The 26,077-nt window shown below is 43.2% G+C and overlaps 1 pseudogene; it reads left to right on the top strand.

Annotated features, from left to right (window-relative positions):
• Window positions 1-17,749: 17,749 nt before the first annotated feature.
• Window positions 17,750-18,509, top strand: LOC101625511 (annotated as a pseudogene).
• Window positions 18,510-26,077: the final 7,568 nt, after the last annotated feature.

The following is a 26,077-nucleotide window of genomic DNA, read 5'->3' as shown; positions in this document are numbered from 1 at the left end:
TGTAGATACTGACTCCTCCCACCAGACCTAAGTGACCTCCAACCTGCACTTACTGGGAGGCTCCGAGGGCCTCAGCAGACTCGTTCTGCCTGGTGGTTGATTAAAAGTTTTCATAGAGCACATTGCCCATGTAGACTTTTCCATGATGGGCTTCTAGAGAGCATATTTTTCAGATTGGGCGCATGGCCATCTTCTCTCCTGCCCATACATGGCCCCTGGGCTTGGCTAACAAAGAGTCTACAAACAAGAACATGTCTAGTCCCAGAGTAGGGGAAAGAGCTGCTCTAATTCTCTTTTTTTTTCAAAAAGAGATTTATTTATTTATACATACAGAACTTGGGTACAGGTCAGAGGTGCAGGGGTGCGAGAGGATTCACCAGAGACAGTCTGGGGAGCAGAACAAGAAGATCGACTGAAATACACTGCTGAGGGGAGCAGCGGGTGGGTCAGGAGAGGTCTGTGGTGCCATTTGGGTCACCTCGATTCCTCTGAAATCCTCTACTTCATTGAACTTGTGCTGCAGTGGCTGCAATGGGTTCATAAGTGGTGCTTCAACTTGTTGCATCACCAGGGAGGGCATCATAATTCCTTTATAGACACTTCAGCAGGAGGCTTCTGGATATCATGCTCCAGAAAGACTGAGGACATGGCCACCCTGCCACCTCTGGGGAATTCTGCACCTGTGTCCAGAGCATATATGCATAAGGATGTTTAGACATAGCAGAAGAATTAGTTGGATGAAAAGCAATAGGAATTTTGTAAAATAAAGTAGTCAAGGACAAAGCCTGCTTAGCATGACAGAAGGATGCCAACTGGTGCCTGAACAGTGAATTATCCATCTGCAAAAACATAACTTCTACCAAAGACTTATCTCTGCATTGTTGTCACTCAGGCCATTCAAATTTTATCTATTTGGTCCTGTGCTGATTTCTTCTGTCCCTCTTTGCAAATATACTCGATGGAAATGATGATGGCCTGCCATGAGGCTCAGGAATTAATTGTTTCTAAAAGAATTTTAAAAGTCCCATTGGTGCAGAAAATTATGTGATCACAACTTCAAATGCGCTGTTTTAAGTGGGGGAGAGGGAAATGCACGGGACTATGGAGATGGCACACGGGTGATTTGGTGATGGGAAGCCTACGGAGATTACAACTGAGATGGGAAAATGCACAAAATGATGTAAAAATAAACTATTATATATATATATAAAATTACCCATGGCAAAAAAAAAAAATGCACTGTTTTAAACTTGGGCAACATTTTTTCCCCTCCTTTTGCTCCACTTACCTGTTCTGTAAATCTTAACTTCAAAATGTTCCCCGAGTCTCCTCCCTCTTCATATTCACACCATATTCCCTTTCTGTTCAGGTCTTTATTACTCCATTTCATCTCTCAAGGTGGTTCTGTCTACTTCAGTCTCAAATCCCTGCCGGAATTTGTTCAAAATGCTTTAGCACTGCTGTATAAATCCACAGGTCTGATCTAAGAATCAAGGGAGCTGAGAGTTGGTTGGAACCTTAGGGTCTACATACACCCAATCTCTAGTGAATACATAAGCCCTTTAGATTACTCCCCTTCAGAGCCCCAATTTTTGACATTGCCCACAGAATTCTAAAGTGCTTAATAAGATATTCAAATCTCTCTACCTGTGATCTTAATTGTATTTTTCTATCCTTTTTTCTTTTCTTTACCATTTCTCACTCACTGCTCCTTCTTAGAGCTAATTTATTCTTCTCAGAGGATCCACATTTTCCAACAGCATGTCTCAGTTCTCCCTTGCTGGACTGATATTTTCCAAGATCTGTCTATTGAGTTTGTACACTTTCTTCAAAGAACAACTAAAGTATCTCCTACACCACCAAACAGCCCCAGATCCTCTCAGAGCATTTCCCAGCCTGTGACAACCGGTAGATCATTCTTCTCTCAGCATCTATCATATACTTTCCTTGTGTGCCTGGCTGAGTAAGAGACAAAATCAGCGTACAAACTGGGAAACAAATTCTTCTCTGGAGTGAGAACTGTGTAAGTTAACAAGTATCTTTGAGTCTCCTTTTTGGTTGCAGGGCTAGCCCTTACGGTGTGGTTGGCATGGCAAGAAGTAACAGAGAGCACTACATGGCAGTGACTCTGGTGGCTGGAGAGATGTCCATGGGGGCAGGAGGAGGAGGTGTGTGTGCTGGGGAGCACTTGACAGGAGGAAGGTCAAGGTCAAGGTCAGAGAGTAGAAACAGAGTCACCTGTGTTTGAGAAGAGAAATGACTTTTCCAGGGCAGGGAGTTTGAACCCTCAGGAACAGGGGTATCTGGCTTCCTTTGAAATCCTCTACTTCATTAATCACTGTCCAACCACCCAGTTAGCAAACTTTGCTCTAAGTGATGCTGAATTGGCTCAATTTGAGGTAAGCACATAGTAAAAGACTTAGCTCTCACTATTGAAAGCACATGCTTAGGGAACACTTGAGTAATGTGAGCGATTTGAGTAATATGAGTAATAAAAAAATAAATGACAGTTTTATTCTACACAAAGGGAGGAGGACACCAAACATAATGGAAAAAAGGTGACCTAAGTATAGGACATTTATCACAAAAGGTTGGTTTTAGACAAATTGGAGATCAGTGAGATAGGTTATGAAGTGCTCAAAATAATCCACTTTAATGAATTATTAGCTGAATTATAGCATTTTGGATTTGGGGAAGAAATGTACAAATATCTTGAATATTTGTTTGACATTTTTAAAACATGATTCTCCAGACATTGTTGACCAATGGCCTTAGGAGGAAAGCTGCAGCTGAATCCATCTCTACATCCTTCAGACTGTTTCTATTTCTGTAATTTTCATGAACAATAAATCTTTCATATTTGTTCAAACAGTACACCCATAGTTGACAGGGTTTCAAATTTCTGATTTTAAGGAATCTGATTCTTGGATGCTAGTATTGACTATTTTAAAAAGGTGGATTTGTATTTATGGCAGATGCATCGTCGCTTAAGTCAAACACCTAGCGGTAGTGCTGATGGCTGGGGAGGACCCAGATAGCCTCAGCTTGGCCAGGAAGGTAGGGCAGCAGTCCAGCTGTGGGCATGCAGCATTGCTTGTGCACTCTGCCCATCGTGATCCTTGGGGCAGCGTGTGTGTGGATCCCTGAGGTGGACAAGGAAGACCCCCAGCCTCACCCCAGTGTGTGAGGTTCAGGGGTTACAGTGCTGTAAGGGCCAGCAAGGTGGGCAGCATCCCGGAAGCTGCACCAGGGCTCGCTCAGGGTGTCCAGGGTTCCTAACTCAGTTTTGTGAAGGTCCAAGATCCAGGCGACCCAGATGTGGGAAATGTGCTACTAACCCTTCAGGGTTCTGCTCTCCGTCACTTCTGTGCCTCCGTCCTGAAGTCAGTGATGCTCTTGAGAATCACTTGCCTAAACTTCTGGACTCCAACCTAAAAGTGGACCTTATTCTCCTTGATTGTTTCTCCCAGAGACACATTTCTATTTGAAAAAGCTTTGAGAAAATGGGAACTCATAAACATATTTCCGAGATGGGGTCATTTCAGATGGATGATGCCAAATTAGGGACTCTTTGGGGGACGTGGTACTTGATGTGTGCAGTGTGTGATTGCTAAACTTTTAAGCCTTGTTAAAACAGCATTTGAGGGCCCTCCCTGGTGGCACATTGGGTTAAAGCACAGCACTAGGAAGCTAAAGCTACTTCCGCATGAGTTCAATCCCCACCCTGGGGAGGTGACCCACATGGCGGGGCAGACCTCTCCCGACCTGCCCGCTGCTCCTCTCAGCACTGTACTTTGTCGATCTGCCTGTTCTGCTCCCCACTCTGTCTCTGGTGAATCCTCTTGCTGCCCCTGCACCTCTGTCTTATACCCCAGTTTTGTATGCCAAAATAAATAAATATAAATAATAAACAAACAAACAAACAGCCTTTGGAGGAACAAACTGGAGTAGGTGGTTGTGGGTGTGCTTTCTACTAAGTGTGAAGTATTGCTGCTTAAGGAGGTTTTTTTGGTGGGAATGGGGGTTAAGTGCTTTGGTAAAATTCCTAGATTGCACTGTCAGTTGTGGCTGTTTTTCACCATTCCGCTGGGAACAGGCTTTCTGTGAGCTCCTGCTACCCCCGGATTGGGTCTCTGGAAGGAATTCAGGGCTTGCCTTATCTGCTTTTAGTGTAGCTTTCAGACAACTATGTCATTTTGTCAGTTATTCCCATTAGTCTCGTCAATGGGAAAAGTGTTCCAGACCAAGTCTAATGGAATCAAGGAGACTTCCTGGTGTCGCTCTTTCTTTTCTTATATAAATGACTGGTCATTGGCCAGGAGTCCTGGTCACTGTTATCTCTTATTTTCTCAAATAAAAGGAAAACCTGCTCTCACATCCTCAATGGACTGAGAGTTGTTTGTTCTCAGGAACACTCCTCTTTCTGTGAGAGTTTAACATTTGTTCTCTTTCTCTCGAAATGGACATTTATTTTGTCATTTATGCTTGAGAAAAGAACTTTCAATTTCCATCTGCTTATCCATTTCCTTTTCTCTGAGTGGATTGGAAGAACTGTCCCTTCATTTTTTAGTTTTATTTTTTGTTTGTTCAGTTGTGTATTGTAAGTCTAACAAAACTTTTTCCCCACTAGCTGTGATAAATTCTCATTTATAGTAGAAAATATTAATTTTCCTTTTAGTTCCTGAATTTCCTATCCTTTTATACTTTTGTGGTCAATGCACAGATGTGAATCAGTAATATTTTTTTTTACTAAGCTTTAAATGCCTTTACCAAAATTGTAATGTTAAGTTATGCAATGTTTAATTAATACAATTTTTTCATACATGTATCCATAGATCCAGGGGATGATGCTGTTATTTATTTTGCTATTCAAGCATGTAACTCAGCAGAATTAGCTTGTGCTTCTGTGTGTGGAACCTCCATACACATATCCTGGAATGGAAACTATATAATAGAATGTTATTTGGCTTGAACACGGGGAAGTCTCACTGTGTTAACTATCTATAGATGTGGAGGAAATTACCGCCACAGATAATACTTAAACAGAGCAATCACTTACCTCACCCTGTTTTGAAGGGTTAAGAAGCTACAGGTGAATCAGTGGGTAATTCTGGCTCAGGGTCTCTCAGGTGTTTGTCAGAAAGCCACTAGCTGAGACCATAGCACCTGGAGTCCTGACTGCAGGGACCCACTTCCATGCTTCCTTGCATGCTAAGGGTAGGAGGCTTGTGTTCCTCACCTGTGAGGCTTCTTGTAGGACTATCCAAACATGACTCATACTCTTGCTCCAAAAGAGAGAGCCACAAGGAGGGAAAGTAAAGGACAGAGAGAACGATCATGAGAGATGATGTGTGAACAAGCCCAAGAAGAAAGGCAGACCTTTCCCAGTCGAATGACAGGTTCCGGTCTAGCATCCCTCAAAGGCCCACAGAAGTAAGCTGTGGGAGGGTTCTCTGTGAAATTGAACCCCAGTTTATGGAGCGGGGAGGATAACTCTATTCAAGTCAACAGCACAGCAAGGTGAAAGTGGTTGGAAAGAGGAAGCCCAGGGTGGATTCCCAGCAAGGGTTGGGGGAGTGAGTATGGGGAGACACATTCTAGAGGATGGATTTGGGGTATCTCTGGTGGAGGGGTAGGGGCATAGTGTATCAGAGAAATGGGCCAATGTGGGGTGGAAATCTGCTTTTCTGGAAATGGTGACTAAGCATGTACCATGGGAGGTCTCCAGGCTCCACCCAGTTTTCAATGTCAGGATGAAGCCACATACAGCAGGGAGATTGACACCAGTGCGAACAGGTAGTCATGAGAGTGTTTCCCAGTGAATGTCATCCATTGAATTGTGATCTTTGCAAATACCATAAAAGTAAAAGGAGAATATATTGTAGGTGAGGGAATAGGGGTCTGTGCCACTGTCCTTGCTGGCTGTGTTTTAAAGAGGCAATTTTGGGCGTCTAAGAACACTCAAGCAATTAAAATAGAAAAAAAATAGTACTTTTTTTTCTCAAGATATATATTATAAATGCTTCAAAACACAGGAGCTATTCTGTATTTAGATATTCCTTTCTTCCCTAGTTCTCTTCTGCTTTTTTCTTGAAGAAAATTTACAAACTCTTCTATATAATTGAAACGGAGTCCCTGCAGAACAAGGAGTGGGGCCCTCCCTGGTGGTACAGTGGGTTAGGACAGAGCACTGCAAGCTGGCTGCAGCAGCTTCAGTGGGAGTTTGATCCCTGGCCCTGGATGTGACCCACATGGCATGGCAGACCTCTCCTGACCCGCCGGCTGCTCCTCTCAGCAGTGCTCTTCATCATTCAGCCTGTTCTGCTCCCCACTCTGTCTCTAGTGAAGCCTCTCACCATCCTTGCAACTGAGGCTTGTACCCCAGTTCTGTATGAATAAATAAATAAATCTTTAAAAAAAAAATTGGCTCTGCTCCTCCATTTAAGTGACATGTGTGCAGCTGCCCCCAGGGAATACAGCTGCAGTGCTGGCTTGCAGGGCCTGCAGTCTCCATTCCTGCTGCTCCAGCACATGTGAACAGCCGGACAGATTGGGGTGTGCCACATGTTCCAGGACCTCATAGGTGGGACAGCACCATCTTGCACAGGTGGCCTTTTCTCTGGGACCTCTGGACACTGTGGACACAATCTGAGGTGAGAGAACTGGCTAGTTGTGGCCTTTGAAACGGTTTCCTCTGTTTGTGAATGAATCCCATTGTTGCTGCTTGAGCCCGAGTGGCCTTTCAATTGAGCACATGGGTGAGAACGCACAGATGGTGAGTGACCGGCCCTCTTGGCTGGCACTGCCTTTGACCCTCTCGAGCTCTGCCGCAGCTTTGCTTCATATTCACACATGCATTTGGATAGTGCATTCAGATGGGGCTTCCAGGAAAGTGCTTGCAATGATAAACCAACATACCACTTAATTGTAGATGTCTCCTCTCCTGGAAATGTCAATGCCAGCCCCAGCTCATTGTAAATTAGTGACAAGTGGGAAAATATGAGTTGAAAAGGGGACATAAGAATGTAGTAATAATCAGAAATAACTGAGCAAGATTCCCCCAATTCATCATTTGATGCTTTTACCTCCAGTATTTTATATTTTATAGCTACTATTTTTATGTATGTGGCACATTAACTTTTTTATATTTTTTGCTTTTAAAAAAATGAACTCTTCAAATTTGAACTCTTTTTCTTTCTATTTTTTTTTAAGACAAGAGAATATAATTTTCCATTGCTTCACAAAGATGTAAGCGGCTTTTTTTTTTTTTTTTTTCTACTGGGCTGATGGCTTCTGCTCCCTTACTTTGCGGCCTCTGTATAATCAGGCAACCCACAGTCAATGCAGCTAGGCTCCCGAGGAAGAATCACACAGAGCATGGATTTCCACTGGCTAATTTGAGATACTTCCATTTATGCGCTACGGGAAAGCATTTTATCCTGTCTATTCAAGATTCTTTTCAACAGTGCACCAACTTTGAGAAATGTATCCTTTATCGAGCATCTCTTTAGCCTATTCGAGATGTGAATGATTCTACTAAGAGGTTTTGCATATACATCATATATATATATATATTTATATGGAGAGATAAAAGATATACTTGTACACAAATTACATAGGAAACGCACCAACACACTTCTCACTTGCATGACACAAACTCACTTAGGACTGATGCTGTGTAAAATTGTTGGTATTTTACAGGTGACCCACATGGCGCAGTAGACCTCTCCTGTCTCTCCTGCTGCTCCCCTCAACTGTGCATTTCACTCAACCCACCTGTTCTGCTCTCCACTCTGTCTCTGGTGAAACTTCTCACCCACTGCACTTATGGCCTGCACTCCAATTCTCATGTGCTTAAACAAATAAAAAAAATATATTTTTTAAGTAAATAAATCATGATTATTTCACAATTTCTTGGAGCCAGGGAGTAGCTGAGGGTCCTGCATGTAAAATGGCCCAGAGTGATGAGAGACTCATTAACACGCTAGAACTGACACCCTCAGTGGAGATCAAGATGCTAATGATCCATGTGCCTTATGAAGAAGCGTTCCATCTATCTTTCATGCCCCAGAATAGCTCAGACCAGAGCACAGCTCCCCTCTACCCCTCTTTGATGGATTCCCCTCCCCCAACAAAGGAAAGAAAAGAAACAAAACCTTCCTTGTTCTCTTCAGGGAGCAGATTGGAAATCTGCTTTTGCATTCCTGCTGACATTGGACACAAGCTTAATATTACCTTGTCTGGATGCCTTTTATTTTGCCTTCTTGTCAGATTATCTTAGAAGGGAGTAGAATCTCTAAAAGAAATTCCAGGTCTGTAAAAGTTCAAGTCCCTGGAACACATCAGGCCTGTTCTCCTATTGACTCCCTAAGTGGGCAGGCGGGAGAGTCATGAGACATTTCTTGCTAGCTTTTCCTACCTCACTGCTGTAGGCTAAACCCACGTCAGACCCTGGGGAAGTGCATCAGGCTTTGAATTTACTTTAACTCTATGCTTCAAGTGGGGGAGAAAACAGCCTTGTTTAGTGGGATTCTGTGAGCTTCCTCCCATCAGCCCTCCTTCTGCTGAACTCAAAACCACACATCAGACACGCAATCCACCTTCCCAGTGACTAACACGGCCAGCCTGAGAATGACCCGTGGAATTTTCCTGTGACTCTCTCCTCACCCTTGCCCCACTACAGGGGGGCAGCTCAGTCAGTGGCCCCCGTGATATCCTGACTTCATTCCCTGCCATGCCTTGATTTTTGGGCTCAAGCATTGCAGGAATAATTCCAACCTTGCAAAAATGATTTAATTTGATGGAAATCTTAGTGTTATTTCAGGTGTGATGAACATTTCTAATTTGGGACATCATCCTGTTTTTTGAACAAAACTGAATTAAAGAGGAACCAAGAGCTATTTTTTTTTTTCTGGCTGAACTTGTGGAAACAGAATCATGCGAGACAGAAAATTCTCCTTTTCCTTTCTTCCTTTCCTCTCCTTTCTCTCTTTCCCTTCTTCCCTGCTTCCTTTTCTTTCTTTCCCTCCCTTTCTTCCTCTTTGCAATGAGTAGCCTTTATTGTTCTAATCAGAATGAAATAATGATTGAACAAAAAGGAGGTATACACATAGTTGTCTCTAGCATCTTCAAACATCTTTTTCATCATTTAAATGTAAATAAAATAAATAAAAAAAGGGAACGATAAATGTTTGATGAATGTCTTAAGGACACAATCTCTGCAGCAGTATTTCCAGAAATTTGTGGACTTGTCAGAGTTGAACTATAAAACAATACAGAGAAGAAGTGTTTCCCTTTGATTTAATGTTCATGGATGTGAATGCTAGGGCGGCTGATTTAAATTAATGATCACCAGATCAATGCCTCACTGATAATGGAGTAAAATTTCTGTTCTTCTTTCTCAGGGAAGTTGATGTGTCCAGGTGTTAAGGGGAATGGTGTCCTAAAGGAACTCTGCAGAGTCTTGTGACCCCCAACCCCTACTCCAGCTTTCTGGACCCTACACACTACTCCAGTGATTGGAAACTACAACTCCCAGCAGTACCAGGGAGGGAACTACGAGGACCCAAGGGCAGAGCTAAGCAGGCATTCTGGGACTTTGGGGGATAAATAGGGCGCCATTGCGTCTCTCGTTTTCTCGCTATGGAAACGGCTCTCTGGACCACGTGACTTGGAGATTTCAGTTTGTTACCAGAGCTCTAAGTCAGCCTAGCCGGTAAGATACTACAGTTGTTGTTTCCTTTTCTTTCCCCCTTTTGTAAACAAACCCATTTTGACCCTTTTTGTGTGTGCCTGCAGTACAACTGAATTTTAACTGTGTGGGTGAGGCCCCACCAACAGGCGGCTCAGTTCACACTGGGGTGCTCTGTAACACAGGGACTTTTCAACAAGCTCAAGCTTTTCAGCTCTAATCAAAGGTAAATTCAGGCAACCTGGCCGCACCTCCTCTGTTTGCCTTTAGGAGTCCACCGACCCACACAATCCCTGCCCATCCTCCTCTCACTTCTAGGAAATGAGCTTGTTCCTGGTTTCTTCCCCACTAGGCAAACTATCTATTTAAAACTGCTCTCCCCAAGCCACTGCCAAAGTTTCTTTTGCTTTTAAATCCTGGGTGTTGCTGTTCTGGACTCAGTTCCCAGGAATTTATTAATAGTTGCGACCTGTAAATGGAAAGTTAGGATTCTCATCCAGGGGTGAGTTCGAGCCATCGTGCTCTCGCGTGACTGACCGCTGGACTCCAGAATTTAGTTTTTTAGATTTCCTGCTTGTGATTACTTCAGAACACTCCAGTTTGGGATATCCTCGAAGGCCTGGCAGGTGAAGAAGTTACCTGGGGTCCTTTCAGCAGAGCTGGGCGTGGTCAAGTGGGCCCTCCAGTGTATTCCAGAATGTAGGGAACACTCTTCTCATTCATTTTTCTATTGGCCAGACATTTTTTATCCATCTGCTGAACTAGATGTTAACAAGCAGAGAACTGATAGTATGGTAAAAGGGTTTTGTTTGTGGCAGTAAACCGTGGATTGCATGCAGACTACTTTAGAGAGTAGTATCTGGTAGAGGAACTCCTGAGTTTCCTCTGAAAGTGGAGCAACAGCCATGATGTGTATTGAGCTATAGGGCGCTTAACCATTTTATGCTTATTGACAAATTCACTCAATATTGTATCTGTGCACATCTCCACAGCTCACGTATTTTTGTTAAACTAGTGTTGCTGTCTTATGTTTTTCTCATTAGTCATGAGTTGAATGCATGGTTTGATATGGGTTTATTTTATTTTTACATGGAAATTATATTTGTAGCCTTGAGAAATGGTGTTTTACCACTCTACAAGCTCCAGCCATGCATGGTCACATGTCGCTGGCTCTTCATTTCTCTCTCATGTTCCCAAAGATCTCATTGGTGGTGGCCAAGAGCATAGTAGCACCCTACCCTTCACCCACAATGACTTTTCTCAGGATCCCATGGGATATAGTACTAATGGAGTTAAAACTCAACAACTGTTTTTTGCTGTTAGCTGAAAATGAGAGTGAGTGCAAATACAGTCACCCACCACTTTTTTTCTTGGACCTGCTCAGTTAGAAATGCCCTGACACAGAGACTATGCAGATTGTCGCAGGAATAGAATAACACAAGAGGAAATTGAAGACTTCTCCCTGATAACTCCACTTTTAATTAAGCCTGTAAACTGAATGCCAGATAATGCTATTATTTATTTTATTTTTAAAGATTTATTTGTATTGATTTATGCAAACGTAAGTTGGAGTGTGGGTCAGAGGTGGGGGCCAGTGAAAGGACTCACTGATTCAGAGACAGAGCAGTTGTACTGAAATACACTACTGAGGGGAGCAGCAGGAGAGGTCTGTTGCACCAAGTAGGTCAGCTCCCTGGCCAGGGATCAATCTCATGTTGCAGTGGCTGGCAATAGCTTAACAGTGCTGAGGCTTTAATCCATGCACATAATGGTGGGCCAAATGCCCACCATGGAGACTGCTTAAAGAAGGGGATAGTGAAAGTATCCCATACTAGGGAGCACTCAGAGATCCAGTTTTATTCCAGGCAAAAGTGTATGAGACCAGACCCACATTTGTGGCAACCTCACAAGCAACCCAGCAATAATTTCTCCATTTCAAGTACCTATGGACTTTCTCTCACTGAGTGTCTAGCTCAATGTGATTGAAGTTGCAGTGACACATTACTATGCCTGTCGACTTTACCTGCAAAGTTGAGGCTACATGTGCAGTTCTTTTCACTTTTCTGGAACCCTGGTACCAGGTACCAGGTACCCACTGAAAATAGAGAGGACTAGGAGAGAATGCTGGCTAAAAGTGGAGACTTTTGAGTGCAACAAACCTAAGTTCAAAAATGCAGCTCTCTTTTTGTTAGATCCATGACTTACAAATACTCTAAAGAAATAGGTAACATGGCCTTCCCTGGTGGCACAAGGGGTTAAAGTGCAGCACTATGAAGCTATCTGCAGCCACTGCAGCATGAGTTTGATCCTGGCCAGGGAGGTGACCCATGTGGCATAGCAGATCTCTCCTTTCTTACCCACTGCTCCCCTCTGCAGTGTATTAAGTACATCCTCCTGTCGATCCCCACTTTGTGTCTGGTGAATCCTCTCACTCCTCACCCCCACGTCTGGCCTGTACCCATGTTCTTGTGTGCATAAATAAATCTTTAGAAAAAAGTAGATTACAAATGCAGATGGCCCAAGGCATGGAGTGATCTAGAACTTCTCACCAGAGCCTCCTACCATTTGTCCTCCTTGGGAAAGGTGCCTCCTCCATTGTCCTCCTTGTATATCATCTATGAAGCAAGAATAATGTAGAAGTGACCTGTTTCTGGAGTTAGGGTTCCCTAATGTTTCTGGGCTGTGATGCTCCTTGGCCCTTGATTACTTCCATAAAAGAATTCAAAATCAGGTCTTAGCAGAAGCAAAATCAAATCTTTTTAGAGATAGTACATCCGGGGGGTGGTCTGCATGGGTAGAGTCCAGGTAAAAACAATTGCTGGAAGAGATAGGGGATTCCTGGCTTTAACGGGGAACTGGAGGCTGCTCACACCATCCCTTCCTGGGGTGCAGTATGCAGCCATACATCCCCAGTGTTAGTTTGTTGGTCCCGGTTCACTGGCAGCAGTTCTAAGCCATGCCTCATTCTGCTTTCTCCAGGTGTGGCTTCATGAAACCTCAGCAGCAGGATGGAGCTGGGGTTTGCTTTACCCCCTCAGGTCATTGCTTGGCCCTCTCTGGGCTTTATTAGTTCTGACAAGTGTTTTCTGGGATTCTGGATGTAGTTGGACATTTTATTATCTTTAGGCTTCATCCTTCCTGCTCTGTCCAGCACACCTTAATGGCCGTGCAGGTAACATGCAATTTTACCTAAAAAAGACTCAGCGACTGCCTGTGTCACCCAGGCCTTGTAGTTGCTGTAAATAACACCTAAAAGTCTTGGTCCCACAGCTTCCAGGAATGCATTCTATGGAGGTGTTCCTTCAACCATGTGCTTGGGGTCTATGGGACACCCTACATCCTGGGTTATTGAATTAGTATTATTCAGTTAATTGGAGAATCAAACCATTTGAAAGGCACCCATGACATTTTGTAGCCACTTGTTTCTGGCAGTAGGGTTTCAGAAATGTGCAAAGAGATCAATAATATATAATCTATATTTATATTAGAAAAATCTGGGGAGAACTTTGACTCCTCGTTCTAAATTTCTGTGTTCCCTGGGTGGAGGAGGAAAGGAAAATGAGTAGAGCTACACATTTAAATATCAAGTGTGGAGATGATTATTTAATCTGAGAAACTTTTAAATTTAGGAAGCCACTTGAGGTGTTATAATTTTGACCTGCGCTGCATCTTGACTTTTAAGAATTCATAGTTTCTTAGTGAACAAACAAATCAGCAGTCTTGATAATTAAAAGCTGCTAATGTCTCCTTTCTTTTTCCTCATAAATTAAAATGATTTGATGTAGGAAAAAAGAGAAGACAGAATTTAGTTATTTTTGGTAATTGCAGCATCAAATTGTTAATTTGATCAATCTTCTTACAAAATTGCCTAATTGAGAACAACTGTGCAGATGGTTCTTTGTTTTGTGGCGTTCACTCACTCACGGTAGCCAGCCTTAGGCTCCCTCCCATTCCAGAACAGTGCTGCTTTGGGATAAGCCACACAGCCCAAGAGCCTGTCTGCAAATGTTCTGAGGCGATTCTTGCTATTTCCACCAGAGGATGCTCAGAACAAACTCAAGAACCAGCCTCACAGCTTAGAAAGCCTGGAGTCCAGGAACCTTGGAGGAAGTAAAATTCTGTCTTTCCTAACTACCAGGTACAATTTCGTGATGTAAATTTCTAACTACCAGGAATTTCTGATGTAAATTCCTATGCCCCCCTGCCCCTTATTTTTTAAACCAAATTTCAACACTCATATGTTGTGAGAAAATGACCTATGAAGGCCTGCGTAGGAGGTTATTAATCTTTATATGGTTCTTTGTATAACAAACTTATCAGTTCCTCAATGTCAAAATTGACGAAGCTCAGGGCTCTGTATCATCCTGGGTCATCTGTAGGAAATGCACAAGACTCACTTGTGGAGAGGATTTTCCCTCCCGTGAAGTATGGGGTGCAATGCTGGCCCATGTATGCCATAGGTTTCCTCGTGTTTTATGCTGATTCCCAGCCCTTTACTTGATGGCACACTTGCTCATTTAGATGCTGGATGTCTTTGAACTTGATCACTTATGTGCTTCTGTCTTCATGGCTGGCTGGAGTATGGGGTCTCTCTTTGTCACACAGCAGAATTGCCTATAGATCTTTACAAACAGTTCCCATACTGGAATGTTGCTTAATGAGGATATTGTGGAATTTGAACACACACACACACACACACAATGCACATACACTTTCAAACTTTCTGACCCACAATCAATTTAGAGAACCATTTTTCTGTCATTGGAGGAAAGATAAGTATAAAATCTCTACCCTGGACCTCATGTTGAGGACATTATTCCCTGGTGGCTGTACATACACTGTGTAGAAGCTGGAATAGACAAAGATACAGTTCAATGTCTTTAAAATATTTTGGGAAATCCTGAAGTCTGTCCCTGTCTTCACACCCGCTGTGCTGGAACTGTGGTTGTAGCCTCCATTGTTTGATTGGCTGCCCAGCCACCCCTCCATGCCCCAGAATGGCACCCTCAATTTTCCAGAAAGTGTTCATAGTCTTGCATCCCTCGGGCTCATCTGTATACCATTTATCTTTGGGAGACATTCACCTTGATGAATCCATAGCTCTTATTCCAGAATGGGGACTGTCTCTCCTGGATGATTTTGTTGTCAGCAAGGGAAAATCTCCTCTAACATATACTTTCTCCCTTCTTCAACTTCACTGGGACACTGTTAGTTGTGTTATTTTTCCCCATAGCACATAGTAATATTTTGGATACTGACAGCTTAAGTGAAGCTAGTGAAAATGAATTGTTGTCAAAGAATGTTTCATTGAGTTCCTTCTGAGAAGTATGGTTTCTATCCAGAATAGAATCAGAGTGACATGGAATGGAGTAAAATAAGCTATTGAAATGCTTACTTTGGGACTGGGTACAGTGTACTTAGCAGGAGCCCTGGGTGGCTTATGAAAGAGTGTGTCTACACTGCAGTCTGTCTTATTTGCATAACTCTTATCTGCCTAGGAAAGGCTACATATGTGCTCCCAATTCCCACCAGTGTTTATGGTCAAGAAATGGGGAATGATGGGTATGGAGAGGGATTCAAGTGTGGGTAGGGGAAAGCGAGGAACATCAAAGACTACTGCAAATTAGGACAGTTGGGGGAGGGTGTATTAGTATTCTCCTTTACCATGTCCCTAGACATACTACGACTTGGGTAGTATGAAGCAGTTACATGACTCTTGAGGGAGTCAGCTGTGCGAATGGAGACCATTTGCATTATGCAAACTCTATTTTTCTCATCTTCACACATGAATGGCCTCTTTTTGGAAAAGCAGAAAGTATCTAGAATTTTGAGATGACAAGTCTTGTGATGTGCAATCACTTTAAAATCAGCTTAAAAATTATACCCAAACTGTTTTGCTCTTGATTTTCTTTTAATAACATGAGATCAGAGTCTAATGTGATGAATCAAAATAGAAACAGTTTAATTCAGTGACAGCTGTGGAAGATGCTGCTCTGCACAGGGCCCCCAAGTGTTGACCTGAAGTCAGGTGTCCACCTACTACACACCAACTTGGTTTTCCAAAGCAGTCACAGCAGGAACTGTGGGTGTGTGGTGTGATGTCTCCTCCCCTACTTTGCATGTGAACCCAACCATTTTCTTCTAAACATAGCCTTCAAACAGTTAAGGGAGAAATATACTTTTGGGAAGTATGGGCTCTGGGAGATTTGAGCCTTCTCAAAACTTACTCGGCTACGGGGTACTTTTTACACGGGTGGTAGTTAAGCACTCATTTCACTTCCTTTGTTTGCCCTCGTTTATTTACTGCTCACTGTAGTTGGTGTGTTTCCTTATATGTCATTTCTACGAACTTCCCCTCTCCAGGTCCCTCTGTCCTTTGGCTTAGAGAGCTTGTGAAAGGTTAGAAACACTTTTCTCCAGATAAACCCAGAGTAACACAAAATCTTTGTAATAGAAAGGTAGGATTTCTAGAATTAAACTGTCCTTGTGGCATTCCCCATCAAGAAATCACCAGCATTTTGTGAAGAGAGAGACTCTGATTTTCAAGGGTCATTCTGAAGAATACACCCATTGAGACACACAGATTTTCTCCAGACTTGGGAGGCAGAGTGTTTTGCCTTAGCTAAGGTTCACATATGTGTCTGAGCAAAAGATTTTGCTCCATGGCTGGACTCAACAGCATCATCTTAGATATGGGAATAATGACAACGGAATGATGAGGGGATGTCCATAAGGTGTATGGAAATATACTAAGAGCAAAACAACACTTACATGTGCTTTATATGGTTATTGAGTAACACATCCTTTCTCCTCAAATCCCCTAAGAAGTGGAGCTTGCTGGAAAGTGCTTGTGGTATGATTAATGCGAGCACTTGCCTTTACCTCTTCTCAACCTTTGATGTGTAAGCAAGTCCAGAAAATGTAGTAGTGGCTGCCCTTACAAATATCCTCATCTTTATGTTATTGTCTGACCTTAAATGGTTTTTTTAGGATAAGGAGAACTTTACCAAATTTCCATCAGGATAATGATCTCAGCATAATTTTCACAGTATATTTCCCTTGCAATATTCCATTTTTGTCATCAGAAAGTTCACATTTTTTCTTATCTCAGAAAGTTCAGGTCCGTTTATGAAAATATTGCTACAGTAAAATAAATGATTTGGAAGGGAAAATTCCAACCCTTTTGGCCTTCTACTTACAATGGTCATGATAAAAATAATTGGTACAGCTTTTTTTTTTTTTTTTTTTTGCCTTCTCCAGCCAGCTCACTAATTTGTGACCTTTTTTTTTTTTTAAAGATTTATTTATTTATTCATACAGAACTGGGGTACAGGCAGAGATGCGGAGGGTGAGAGGATTCACCAGGTACAGAGCGGGGAGCAGAACAGGTAGATCGACGAAGTACACTGCTGAGGGGAGCAGCGGGCGGGTCAGGAGAGGTCTGCCATGTGCCATGTGGTCACATCCGGGGCAGGCGGGGATCGAACTCATGCAGAAGTGGCTTTAGCTTCTTAGTGCTGTGCTTTAACCCGCTGCGCCACCAGGGAGGGCCCTAATTTGTGACCTTTTAGAAGGGAGAAACCAAAGATATGTCTTTAAATTAAAATCCCTGCTTTTTTTACAAGTGAGGAAACTGAGGTCCAAAGAATATAGTATCATTTATGGAGGCACTAGAATCAAACTGACTTGGGGCCTTTAACACTGTACTTGAATGTTTTAGTCTTAATTTTTATTTATTTTTAAAGATTCATTTAAAAATCTTTACTTAGAACTGGGGTACAGGCCAGAGGTGCAGGAGCGGTGAGAGGATTCACCAGAGACAGAGTGGGGAGCAGAACAGGGCCACTGACTAAGTACACTGCTGAGGGAGAGCCGGTGGGTCAGGAGAGGTCTGCCACACCAAGTGGGTCACCTCTGGGGTGGGGATCGAACTCATGCTGAAGTGGCTTTAGCTTCTTAGTGCTGCACCACCAAGGAGGGCCAAATTTTTAAATTTTATTGCTCAGTACAAGTTTATTGAGATTGAAGAGAGATCCGGAGGTGGGGGGTGCGAGTGCAATGAAGCGCTACACAGGTGCCTTAGAGGAAGCAGCTGACGGCTCTGGCTGCCGAAGTAGCACTACAAGCTGCTGTCAGCACTGCAGAACCTAGTCAAAGAGCTGCCCAGCTCCTTGTAGCATCTCCTGTTCTACAGCGCTCAGTGACAGGGCCTTGGCACTCCTCAACGCCACCAAGTCCGGCATTGTACAGGGACTATTGGAGATCCAGCACCTCACCGAGAAACGCTGGGACAACCAGGGTCTCCATCTGCAGAACCAACACGAGTGCTCAGGTGGGAGCTGCAGCAGCAGCAGCACCAGGAGGCTCAGCAAGCCTGCAGGTCCCACAACTTACCCAAGCGTCAGACTGCTCAGTAGCAGGAGCTGGAGGCAGTAGAGCACCAGATCCATGATGAGCAGTGGGCAATGGACCAGAAGATCGTTCTAGAGCTGGGCGGGAAGGTGGCCGGCCAGCAGAACACATTGGAGAAGGCAGGGGTCACTGGCTTCTAGGTGACTACCAACCCACAGGAGCTGACACTGCAGATGAACCTGCAGGAACTCAACGCCAGCTGCAGCAGAGGGCCTTTGGGGTGAGGAAGGCAGCTCTGGGAGCAGGTGGGGTCCCTGTCGGTCACCCACTGTACATCATGACTGGGAAGACAGGGCTGTCCCCCTGGGGCCATAGGAAACCAAAAAGTGAAAAGGTGTTTGTCTTCCTGACTTCCAGCCACGGCCACCATCTTCCCAGCTGCCTACAGGAGAGGTCCTCACACTGAGGAGAGGCCAGGTGTTCCCTGGCTGTGCCTGCTGCCCACTATAGTCTGGGCTTATCCAAATTCTAGGATGGCATGGCAAAGGGAGAGTGGGCCCACCCTACTGGCTGGCTGCTCCTAGCCAGGTCCTAAAGATTCTGTACCACCTCCTGCCTCCATCGGGCACATCTGCCAAGCCTGAGGCTTCATTCATGTTTTGTTCTCAGTTCCTCCCATGGCAGGAGAGATGCCAAGTGGGAGACCTCTGTGACTTAGAGAAATAAAGATGCCTCAATATGGCTACAAATAAATAAATAAAGAGAAAAGAAAAGAAGAAAAAAGAAAAGAAAGAAAGAAAAATAGATTGAGGAGAAAAACTATAGGAGTCTAGCAAGCTATGTTTCCTAGATACCAATGTGATCCATTTTAGAACCAAGCATTGGTTTCCTGAGAACTATCTTTTGTTAACAGCATTTGAAACAAGGTCGTTTCAGGGTATTTTGAAAGTCACCATGTACTTTCAAAGTGGAGATTAGGTGGAGATTACTGAAGTGGCTATTCAGTGTCTGACTGCTGTTGATTCTTTTGAAGCTGGAGAAAGAATGTTTTCTTGTTTGAAATTAATTAACTCCAAGAGAAGAAATCATCTGGGGATGTGAGGGAGACATATTCAGCTCAGCTTGACTGTAATTTTGGGAATTTTGAGGAGGAGCCAGATGGGGTAAAATGAACCACCTGACTTGAAAAGAAAAAATAAGCTGATAAGAATGTCATTCGAAGGAGGGAAAACTTATGACCAGATTCTCAAAATCAGATTAAACTAGGTGGGTGCAATGTAGTGTTTTTGTGTATTGAGAGGGGAAGGTCACAGGACTTCAAATACCCAACCAGATAGGAATGTTGAGAAAACTTTCAGAAGAATTGGGCCAAAAGCACAAAAAACAAAGTGAAAGAGCTAGAAAATCCAATTTGAGGGATTAGACAAAGGGCAACTGACATCTCCAGGTGTCAATATTGCAGACTTTCTCCTCCACCCCCCCATCCCAACAGGTTCCCCAGGCTACTTGATTTGCTTGGACTGATAAAATTTCTTCATTAATGGGAGTGTATCTTTAAACTGGGGAAGGCTTAGAATTAAGACTAGAAAGCATAAAATAAGTCATCCCCATCCCAACACTTCTAACTTGTTAGGAACAAGCTAACATTTAGTATTTTAGGTAATTGTAGTATTTAAGAGAGTTTGACACATAGTTTATATAAGACATTACTCTCATGATTCCAAATTAAAATATGTAATTGCTTAGTTAAATTTAGACTTGTTATTTTAAATTGAAAGGAGTAAGACAATTTAGTAACACTTGTATACAGGACTAGAATGTTTAAGTGAACTTGAGAATCACTGTAAGAAACAATTATAAATTAAATTCATCAATACAATTTGAAATATTTAAGAAGCATTGAATTGAATTTGAAAGTAACTATAATAATAATAATAGCTGCTATATAGAATAATTGCTACACATATAATAAATAATATAAATCTTAGAATTTAAGGAACAATGGTTTTATATTTATTAATTTGAATTTGAGTGTGAATAAAATATTGAAAGTGAAGGACAATCAGTCTGTCTCCAAAAGTCTCTCTCAAGAGAACCACAAAACTTATTATCACTAAGTTGTATAAAATGTACATATATACATACTTACTTTGTTAAAAAAATATGCTTTTATTATTTAATAGAAAAAGGCAAATATTCTATGCATGCTGAGGAAAAAGAACCCATATAAGCTAAGTTTTCCAAGTGTTTATTGTACCCTGCCACTCACACACTATTTTAGTAACTATATCGTATGGTCATTTAGTGTCTAGTTGGGGCAGGGCAACATGAATTCATTCATGAAATAAAAAATCACCAGAAGTGGTGGTAAAGGGCCTGTCCTAGTGGTTTCCCTTGAACTACTATGTGGCTGAACTTGGCTAGGAAAGATGGGCATTATCACCTAGGAGGGGTACCCCACAGGCTGATGACCACTGAACCCAGAAAAGTGGAACACAGGACTGCTGATTCACTTTCCTTCCTGGAGTGCAGCAAATAGCAGACACTCTATTGGTTTATGGTGAAAGAAGGAATGAGGGAGGAGTATGACACCGGGAACTCAAGAGCCTAAGGTGAGAGGGACAGAGACATGGAAAGGGAACAAAGTGTGAATGAATCATTCATGGGTGGTTGGGCAAAGCCATCCAGCGCTGAACGAGGAAGTGCCCACAGTGGGGCCGAGTCCAGGTTTGTGCTCGGTCACTTGGCTCCCTCACCTACCATCTTGAGGACAGACTGGCATTGTTATCAATCTTCCAAACAACCTCATGCTTTGTGATTGCCCATGCACAGTGGCACACAGTGATGAGGACAGAGAAGCAAGGGGAGAAGCCTGGGCTTAACTTGCTCAGTGCTTCTCCATCAACTCATGGAAATTCAAGTTTTCTTTGGTTTGAGTCAAAAGCACAGCAGGTTGGCAGAAGACTTAAAAGGAGAAATTGTAGAAGTTGTTTTACATTTCTGGAAATGCCATCTCTCACCTGGCACCTTAAGAGTTTACCCTACTCCTCCAAGAAGCATAGGCAGAGATGCAGTTCCCATAACAACCAGCTTGTGTATACTTCCTCACACCTTTCATTTAACCCTTGAAAACAATTAACATAGGTAAGTTGGAAGATCCTTCCACTGTTATTCTTCTACCATGAGGAAATAGATGGTTGTTTATACCACAGAGTGGCATCTGGAGATATTATCTCCCACTGAGGCTGCCCTTCATGCATCACACAGACTCCTCTCTGCTGATTCTGAATTCATCAGGCTGCCTCTTCTTTAACAACTCTCACTAAAGGATTTCAACAATCTGAAGTTATGGAAGGGAGGAAGTCGGAGTTGCAAACTCTCTTAGATACTTATATTTGACCTCATTATTTTCAAGTGGAATATATACTTCACTTTAAAGAAAGCACCAGTCAAGAAGTTTAGGAATCTGCTTTGATAAGTCAATAAGACTAATTTGGTTAAGGACATCAGAGCATCTGTATGAATCAATTCCTCTTTAATACTTGATGATACTTGTAAGACTGATTCTCTTAAATTATTTAAACCATAACTTTGATGTAATCTGATCATTTATGTGGGCTTGCAAAGAGAGGCCAAACTCAGTGTGGCTTGGAAACAAGCTAAATGAATGACTTCTGAGTGATATTTTCCTCCTCTGCTGAAGTCAGAAGATTTATATTGTGTTTGGGTTAAGTGACAGTGTAGATGTAGCAATGGAAGGCAGAAGATGAAACTCTTCACCTGTGATTTCCCCTCCTTACTGACGTCTAAATAAGAACGACTGGTTCTTCTGTACATGACCCTCCCTACCAGCAAGCCGCAGACAATGACAGCATCAGTGATCACAACAGTACGTAATGCACGTAATGCCACTCTCACAGGAATGGCTGCAGCTGATGCCTGTTTTTCTAGTTTTTGAGAATTTGACCTCATGACTGGGCCACTAACCTAATGCAGAGAAACACAGATTGCAGTTGTGTGTGTGTGTTTGTTATTTAGAAAATCATAAATTAAGGAATTTATTATATTTGGTTTCCCTAGAACTTGACTCTATACTAGTTTTAGCAATAATTTATATATCAGCATCTTGGATAACATTGAAATATAATAATTTTTTCCCTAAAATGGTTAACATTTTTCTTTACCTTATGAATTGCAAATATCTTTGCCCAAAGAAATTATAACATGAATGCACAATTACTGATATACATTTATTTTCTAGAGCTTTAGATTTTTTTGGTCATTATTGACTAGACCAAAACATGGACTATTTTGTTGCTAGTTGTTTGAAGATGTGCCATTCTCACTGGGGTGAGGTGGATGGACTATTTTTTATAAGTTCAAAGGTAGCTTCTGCCACCAAGTATTAAGTTTAGCCTCTGTTCTAATCACAAATTTTATTATAAGCTATTAAATTTATGTGTCCTATGGGGCTCTAAGAAAATGGTTTCCTGAGCTTTTCTGACCATTCCTGTGTTCCTTAAGAAAGGTGGGCTTTCTTAAGCAAAGAACTGACCTCTGTGCCAGATGATAGGAGCTGGGTGGGGAATTCGCCCTTTCTCCCTGCCATGGTAAGAACCTTGGCAAGCTCAGTTATACTCAGGATGGGCCCTTGCCCAGTGGGATACTCCTGCAGCCTGAGAGGAAGACACACCCATTTTTTCTCCCCGTTTCCCCCCGTTATCCCTATCAACTTTGCTCCTATGGGAAGTGGAATTCCTGCTGCAGTCTATAGTGCCCACACCTCAGCCCTTTCTATTCTCTGCCAAGGCCTTGGGTCCTTTTGCACCATGTCCCTTTCAGCCTGGCAGACTCCTGCTCTTCAGCTGCAGGTCCCTTTGCATCAATCCTTCCCCACCTTCTTGGCCCTGTGTATAACCGCAGGTCTAAGGGAGGAAGTCTTCTCTAAGTCCTCACTGAGAAGCCTGTACACACAACACAGATAAGCATAGACATTTATTTAATGTAATTTTTGTGTGACACAGGATACCGAAACAAAAACTTGAAGGAAGAGTTAAAGCTGAGCATTGTTAGCCTACATTCTCTGAAGAATTGGGTTGTGGGAAAGTATGAGAGGGCAGACAGGTATGACACTGTGAAAAGACTGAGGGGACAGATTCCCTTGCCTTCAAGTAGTCACCCTTATATTCTAAGTATAATTTTGTGTTTTTGTAGAAAGAAATAGCAGTTTTTGCTGTTTGATTTTCTAGAATCTTTTTTTTTTAAATTTGTGGTCAGAATTAAAATATTGAAAACTGATTGCCATCTTGTTTATACATTGCTTGTCCAATCCACTTGGTAAAAAAATTCGAGTTCCTTGTTGTCCTGATATGATGATTGCTTATGAATTCCCCAAATGGGATTCAGTTTGGGTATTCTGTGATCTCTGTGGAAAAGTCTGATTAAATGAAATGCTTAGTTGTAATTTTTTTTTTTAAAGATTTATTTATTTGTGCATACAGAACTGGGGTACAGGCTAGAGGCTCAGGGGTGGTGAGAGGCTTCACCAGAGACAGAGTGGGGAACAGAACAGGCAGATTGACGAAGTACACTGCTGAGGGGAGCAGCGGGCGGGTCAGGAGAGGTCTGCCACACCATGTGGTCACCTCCAGGGCAGGCGGGAATCGAACTCATGTGGAAGCGGCTTTAGATTCTCAGTGCAGTGCTTTAACCCACTGCACCACCAGGGAGGGCCCGTAATTTTTTTTTTTTTTAATGGAATCTTATTTTGAGGTGAACTAGACAGGGAATGTTGTTTTCTGGTCCATTGCTATTCATCTTGAGGCTGCAATCAGATGACTCCTTCCACTTCTCTCTGCGTTTCAGTCTCCTCCTGCCTGTCCTGTGCCCCACAGGGAAGCTCCCCGATGTGCATCTCCTCCCCTTTCTTCCATCCTTGGTGATAATGCATCTCAAGTTTGCTAATGTCATGTCACCTCACAGCCCCTTGGTCTCAGCAGTTTTATCACCAGGTGACTACCCTGTGTCACACTCTCTCACCTGAAATAATGAGAACAGGTTCTGTGTTCTGATTGGATCTGGGCTAACAAGACCTGGGTTCTGCAGGTCAAAGCTTGCTTTCTCTCTGATGCTGATCAACTCTCATTCTTGTGACTTCTTCTCAAGGCTAACAGGAGTGAGGTTGAGGGTGATACAGACAAGACAGAGGACAGCAGAATGAGTAGTTGAGGGTTTAAATGAAATCGGATCTCCACGGCACAGGCCAGAGGCACGACCGGCTTTCCCTGCTGCCATAGTGGCGAGGCTGTCTGCTTCATGGGCTGCATCAGTTCCAGTGAGTCCAGTCTGTGGGCGGCCAGTCTAGGCCTCTCTGAAAATTGCAGAAACAGTGGGCTTTTCATCAGGGCTCATCTGAGCAAGCAGCTCTACGGGGATGCTGGCCACCAGTCTTGGCAGCCCGATCAGCCTGCCCGCCTGCAAGCACACAGCCTGTGGGCTGGTGCCTGTGGGCACCAGTTCACTCCAGAACACATGGCAGTGGACAATGGAGGCAAACACCAAGTCCCAAGGCTCCTGGCCCTGAGGAACTGGGAAGCGCTGTGGGCCTTCTGAGGCAGCTCCATTGCTGTGGCTTAGGAGCTTCAGGCAGAGAGGCAACAGGCAGGATTCTAGCCAACATGATGCTTTCCCAGTGGCAGCTCACCCTGTAGTTATACTAGGAGCTGAGGGGCAATGGATGCCATGTGCCTCTGACCTCACTGAGGCCAGCTCCAGCCCATGAGCCTGCCCTGACCTCAGGGCAGGTTGAGTCTGGGGAGATGCTGGGCTTTTTCCTGTTGTATCTGACACCAGGATTGTAAATAGACCAATCAGGTGCTTAAGATTGAAAATGATCCAGTCAGGCTTGTAGGGTTGGGATACTTGAAGAGAACAGAAGGCAGAGCACAGGCAGTATGGCCTTTCAGGAGACAGTTTTCAAAGAGAGAAGAATGGGGCCCTCCCTGGTGGTGCAATGGGATAAAGCACAGCACTATGAAGCTACCCGCAGCCACTGCAGCATGAGTTCAGTTCCCGGCCAGGGAAGTGACCCACATGGTGTAGCAGACCTTTCCTGCTTCACCCACTGTTACCCTCAGCAGTGTATTTCAGTCAGTCTGTCTGTTCTACTGCCCACTCTGTCTCTAGTAAATCTTTTCACTCTCTGCACCTCTGGCCTGTACCCCAGTTCTTTAAGTATAAATAAATAAATCTGAGGGGAAAAAAAAAAAACAACAGAGTGAGAAGACCATCTCAGCAGATGACTTCTGGAGAAGTACTTAACAGATGACCTGTGTGGGACTTGGAGACCTCCATCCACCTACCTGCAGATCTCTGTAGACTCTTGCAGAAACCTGGCTACAACACCTATGTCTGTCCTGTTTCCCCAATCTCCTGTTTGTTAAATAAGCCACACTGTAGTTGTATCCTAAACCTGAGTGTTCTCATCATTGTTAGTACACAGGTGAGAAAACACAGACAGTGACCTGTCCCCACCTTGGCACTGTCCTTTAGTACTGTCTTAAGTGGAACTCTCTTCCTTGTTGAATCAATGAGTATGTGCTTTCTCTATTTTGTGGACTCTATATTTTGCTAGACACTGGAGACAGAGTTCTGAATAAGGAAGTTCATCTTTTCAGAAGCTTCTAATTATAAGGGCGGGAGCACAGAAAACAAAATAAAAACATATTTGTTAAAATGGTGGTAAATTCCAGGCCTCCTGGGTGGTGGAAGTGGTTAAGTCTCAGCACTTTGAAGCTACCAGTAGCCACTGCAGCTTGAGTTTTATCCCACTTTTCTATCCCTGGCCAGCTGACCCACATAGCACAGCAGACCTCGCCTCTCTCTCCTGCTGCTCCCCTCAGCAGTGGTTTCAGACAATCTGCCTGTTCTACTCCCTACTCTGTCTCTGGTGAATCCTCTCACACACATACCCCCTCATACTCTGACTTACACTCTAGCTCTTGTATGCATAAATAAATACCATAAACCTTAAAA

The sequence above is a fragment of the Condylura cristata genome, unplaced genomic scaffold (genome assembly GCF_000260355.1).
Source record: "Condylura cristata isolate star-nosed mole 26May11 unplaced genomic scaffold, ConCri1.0 scaffold00030, whole genome shotgun sequence".
Taxonomy (NCBI): Eukaryota; Metazoa; Chordata; class Mammalia; order Eulipotyphla; family Talpidae; genus Condylura; species Condylura cristata.
This window is presented reverse-complemented; position numbering and strand designations above follow the sequence as displayed.